This window comes from Oenanthe melanoleuca, chromosome 3, assembly GCF_029582105.1.
Source record: "Oenanthe melanoleuca isolate GR-GAL-2019-014 chromosome 3, OMel1.0, whole genome shotgun sequence".
NCBI classification, from domain to species: Eukaryota; Metazoa; Chordata; class Aves; order Passeriformes; family Muscicapidae; genus Oenanthe; species Oenanthe melanoleuca.
Window position 1 is genome coordinate 951864 of NC_079336.1, and position 5611 is coordinate 957474.

Below are 5611 nucleotides of genomic sequence, written 5' to 3' on the forward strand. Positions count from 1 at the left end.
TGTGATTGACAGGATACATTCTTTGCAACATGAAACAAAATTCAAACTGGGCAGAAATAAGACCATTCTCTGCTCAGTTTTGGGGGCCTGTCTTACGGCAGCTATAGAAACTCGCTTTACGCAAAGAAGTGAAGAAAGAGCAATTATTGACTCCCCACAAAATTTAGTGGAAATTTTGCAAAAACAATTAGATGAAGAAAGGAATGACAATCATGCTTTGAGAGATGAGATTCATTCTTTAAGAAATGAGAATCATTCTTTAAGAGCTGCCCTAAGACAAGAACACACCAACACTTTAAAAGACACTGATTTACCAAAAGAAACAGAAGAGAAAGAAACTAATCAAATATATCCTCAAAAGGAACTAACTCTGACCAAAAAATAATGGAGAATATTGCTACCCTAGCTTGAGACCTTTGGTTAAAATAGAATACAATTTTATCAATGATGAGAATTTTAACCCACAAATAACCACTACAAAAATCCTGTACACTGCTACTGAATCATCAGAACAAGAAGCTAGTGGGCACTGGGGCCTTGGAGCTCTCTTAACAATGGGTGACAAATTTAACTTATGGTCTCCAACTCAGCACGCTGTTTTTTGGGCAGGGAGGCTTAATCCTTTGGAATGGGGAGACCTTGTAGCTTTAGTTGGTACTCCCGACCAATTCCTAGAAAACATTCAAAAAGCTGCCTGCTTGCAAATTATACATGAAATAAAACTCACTGCTGGCTATAAATCACCTATGCAATCACCTGTAAATGTAAAACAATACCCTCCTCCTTCTGGTGCCAAAGAAGGGATCAAACTGGTTACACAGGGCTTGCGAAACTTTCCTGTATGGCCAATCCAAAAACCCAAACCTGACAATGGGGCTGTTTATCAATATATTGATGATACTCTTGTGGGAGGAGATGAAATAGAAGTAGTGGGGGATACCAAACAAAAAATAATCTCCCATTTGGAAAGCCCTAACTTGCAAATTGACTCAGAGAAAATGCAAAAACCTTCTCAGGAAGAGAAGTTTTTGAGAACAGCCACTACTGGGACTGCCCCCTCTGACAGGGTGGCCCAGAAACCCTCAGTTAGGAAGTGGTATTCTCCGATCAAGCAGTACTGTAACATCTTGTCAGTAACAGAAGGAACTGTAAAAAATCTGACAATAACAGAAACTGAGAGCTTGGTCAGCAGCTATGACAAACTTGCCTCGGTAGTTAAAGTAGCCTCTGCTTTCTCCCCCAAACAATTCTTTGTTCACAAATGCTTCTGCTGAACAAATTATTGCTGGGGGAGAGGGTGGCTGTTGGGTTGAGGTGCTGATGGTTTTTCGGAGTGTTTTCCAGCTTGAAGTGCAGAGTGCCTCCTTTTGTGTGCAACTACACTGACTCTTATCCTGTATTTAAAGGAGGTACAGTGAGGCTTTCTTTTTGGCAGCAAAATGATTGGGAAGTTAACAGAATTCTAGTCTGCATTAAATGCTGAATAGTTCCATCATTTTAACCTCCTGCCTCTTTATGGCAGATTCTGTTGTGTTAACTTTTCACAGAATAATGCCATGGAACAAGAAGATTTATTGCTGAATCTCTCATCGAACCTGTATACAGTTATGGCACAGGACCTTACAGCTGTGTTTTATTTTGTGAAGATTCAAAATCAAAATTGAACTGTTGTACAATTTTCCCATAAAATTATGTGTGGTAAAAACAATATAAAATACTGAGAGGAACTTGATGTTAATGTTTTATCACCTACTACCCAACCGCTGGTTATACTGAGCCTGAAAATGTTTGAAATTGGACTCTAGGTAATTCGGAAAACTGGCCAAAAACAAATATTGTTTAATTCGGCATGGTCTTTTAAACAAGTCAAATTGCCAATGCAAAACAATGTCTCAGTAATTCAGCCGGCTTGTTCACCTTTTCTAGGGATGGACAACCTGGTTGCAAAACCAGGAGGATCCTTTCAAGAAACAAACAAGAGACATAACCGGTGTTGTGGGAACAAGATTGGGAATTTTGAATAGTATTGATTTAGAAGTATTAATGAATAAATTGGCTAACATTTCTTTAGCTCTCTGCTGTATCAAGACTCAATTGTGGATGCAGTCAGTTGCTGCCTCAATTATATGAGAAGACGAGGAAGCCACTTTTCCTTCTGAAATTCGGAGAATAATTTGGGATAATGCCCATGATTTTGAAAAAGAATTCCAATCCTGGTGAAACTATTACCCCAGCATAAACACAGCCACAGCCTTACACTGACCATATGTACATTCAGTATTTCCTCTCATTGCATCAGGACTGAATCATGACGGAGCTATTCTCTATCCTTTTGAGCATAGAGAATGGGTCCGTCAAATTGGTGAAATGTAACAAACTATTAATTTGGAAACTTACATTGTCGGGGAACAACAAGGGTTTATCTGTGAAAGTAATGCAATCAGAGCTCATGATATTTGCTTAGACACAGAACAGAATGTCTGTAACTTTGGAAGTTATCCAAACTAGATTCCTGAAACACTACTGGGGTATATGAGCAAGGGGTGTGCATGCGTTAGAACTGCCTGTGATAGTATTTTCATAGAAGATTTTGGTAGTGAGTACTAAAAATAATTTAAATCTTTGTGTCCGTAACTTTACTAAAATTGCTGTTTTAATTTGAAAATTGCTTGTTTTAAAGTCGCTTATTTTAGCTGTGTTCCATTTTAAAATAAAATTAATTATTTGAAATAAATTTGGAAATTGCTTGATTTAAAATTGCTTATCTTTGTTGCATTGCATCGCAAAAATATTGATCAAGATTGATTTTTAGTTATTATTTTAATTATGCTGCATTTTCTTTAAGTATTAATTCAAAGCGCTTATTATGCCTTAACCAAGAAATTAGTATTAGTAAATCAAAAATTGAGGTTGAAAATTTATTGATTTAAATTGTTTAGTAATCCTTTTTTGCAATCAGAAATTGAAGTTGAAAATTGACTGTTAAATTGATTATTATATTTTAACCAAGAAATTAGTATTATTAAATCAAAAATTGAAATTGAAAATGTATTAACATTGATTTAAATTGTTTATCTTTTTGTAATCAGAAATTGAAAATTGATTGTTAAATTGATTACTTGTTTTGATTTCTCTCTCCTTTTTCCTTTCCCTTATCTTTTTCTACTTTCCTATTCTGTCCAACTTTCTATCTCTGTTTTCTGAGATATGCCATCAACACAGACGAGTTCTGAAGACTTCGCAACACCTCGAAGGAAGTGCTCCTGCCGATGATCGTGAGTCATGAGGTGCTGTAAGAGTCGGTCCGAAGTTTTCTCTGATCTGCCTCACGACCATCATCAGAGACTGAGACCTGAGATTGCACCACTTGCCCTGAACCGGAGCTCTGGCCTGGCCAAGGTGGAGGCTTGCGGGCCAAGGACTGTTTGTAGCTGTGCCTGGTGCTTGTCATGGTGCGCTGCAGGGTACTGGTTATCACACCCTGTCCCCGCACCTGCATCATGGGGCTACGATCTCCACATACAATAGTCCATAAATCTCACCACCTCTTGGCCAGAAGCCACTCGCTTTGGAAAAGGACTATAAAAAGTGACTTTCTTAAAGAAGACTTTGAGATCTCTTTCTCCCCAACGGATTGAAGACGCGTCTTGAATCATTGGACGGCTACGAGGATGTGTCCCGTCTGTTGGTAGCTATATCCCATTCTTTCTGCCTCTCTCTCCCCTTTTTACTTCATCTCTCTCTCTCTGTCTCTCTCTCTCTCTCACAAAACTCGATAACTTGATTGTTAGCACACAATAAACTGTATTACTGCTTTCTGCTAAACTAACCTGAGTCTCTTGCCTTTTGTCTTTTGCACCCTGGGGTTGAACGAACCATCATGACTCCCGTTCGGGTTGAGCGGATCGTGACAAACACCAACCACATAAATGGAAACAGGAGAGAAAATGTGCAGCACCAACCAAATTGGTGCAATAATTAATCACAAAACACTTTGCCTTTAAACTGAACTACAGCAATGCAGTACTGGGTGAATATCACCCTCAGAGCCCTGCTTTGCACAGGGTACTGTGTGGTTTAATTAATGAGCCTTTGTATTGTGGCTGGAGATCCTTAGATAAAAGCAATGGTTACACAAGTGGGAAAAACAAACAAATGGACAGAAAGCAAAGAGAAAAAAAAAATCTCTACACAAGCTTGCCAGAATTTAGACACTATTATTTCAGCTGTGATTAAAGGATACAAGATTTAAGAAGGCTTGGACAATGCTAGAGATCTGAGGGCTCCTGCCCCTTCCAGAGCCTTCAGGAGCAGCTTTCCCTCGGGAATCCCTGCAGATTTGGGCAATCTGAGCAAGGGCCATGTGCTCTGATTCCCCTCACCCACCTCACAGTAGATGCTCCTGTTCTCCCAGCTCGGCCTCCCAGTGAACACTGGCGGCTGAGGGCCCCAGCTCAGGGGACACAGCACAGCAGCAGTGGCAGGCCTGGGGCACACGGCAGGGTGTGGAGAAGAAGATGGGAACCACTCAAGAACTCAGGAGGAAGAGCACCACAAAGGCCCAAAATCCTAAAGGAGAAAAGCAGCCAGTCAGGAGAAGGCAACCCATGAGCACGGCAGATTCATTCCAGGGAGCACTGGAGGCCAACCCTTCTCCTCCACTGGGGACAGCAGGACAGGAACAGCCACTGGCTCGAGAGAAGGGCAGTTCAGCAGCAGAGGAAAGCTGGGCGTGCTGGCAGAGCACAGCAGGGACTTTGGGCACCAAGTGCCCTCGGTGGGCACATGGCCAGCTGCTCCCTGGACAGCAGAGCCCCAGTGTGGGACAGCTGTTCAGGAAGGGAACTGCTGGCTCAGGGTCACTGCTGGAGCTTGTCCAACTGTGACACAAGCCCCATCTCCTCCCACATTCTCTCCCCCTGGAGCACTGCCAGGGCTGGTTCAGTCTCAGGCGCCAGAGGCTGCCCTGGACAACATTAAATCCAGCCCAGCCACACCCTGATCCTGCCCCCAGGCACCCTTGGCAGTCCCTGCACAGCTTCCCATTGCTGCAGGAACAGGGAAAAAGCCCCAGCGACTGTGTCAGTGCCCGCAGAGAGGCACTAAGCACATTCAGGGCATAACTCCGGATCCAATTCCACCTTGGAAGCAAATGAAGGAAGCAGCGAGGCTGACAGCAGGACCTGCCATGGGAATGCCCGCACCCCCTTTCATGGGAACAGCCCCCCGAGAGTGTTTTCCCCAGCCCTGCCCCAGGGAAAGGGGCTCTGGGAACACTGACACCTTTGTGGGGCTGTCCCAGGGACCAGAGCGCTCTGGGTGGTGACGCTCAGACTGTGAGAGAGGAGAATCCCACCCTCCGTGCGTGGGGAGGAAAAGGAAGAAGTGACTCTGGGCTGGGGACAGAGCAGGATGTGCCGTGCGTGCCCCTCATCCCCACGGAGCTGCCCTGCTCCCGAAGGAGCGGCTCGGGGGCCAGGAGCCCCCCGGCATCAGTGCCACGGCTCCTGCCATGCGGGGAGCGCAGCCATCCGGCCCCAGCTCTGAGCCCGGCCCCCTCCCAGCTCAGCCCCCGCAGCGCACACGGCTCCCCCCGAGCTGCCCCAAAGCG

The 5611-nt window shown here is 44.1% G+C and overlaps 1 protein-coding gene across 1 annotated transcript in view; it reads right to left on the reverse strand.

Moving 5' to 3' along the window:
- The window catches only part of LOC130250764 (interferon-induced very large GTPase 1-like), a 30471-nt gene extending 25937 nt beyond the window's left edge, over positions 1 to 4534 (reverse strand). The window contains exon 1 of the mRNA XM_056486791.1: positions 4387 to 4534. The gene's annotated coding sequence lies outside the window, so the exon portion shown is untranslated. The remainder of the gene's footprint in view (positions 1 to 4386) is intronic.
- Positions 4535 to 5611: the final 1077 nt, after the last annotated feature.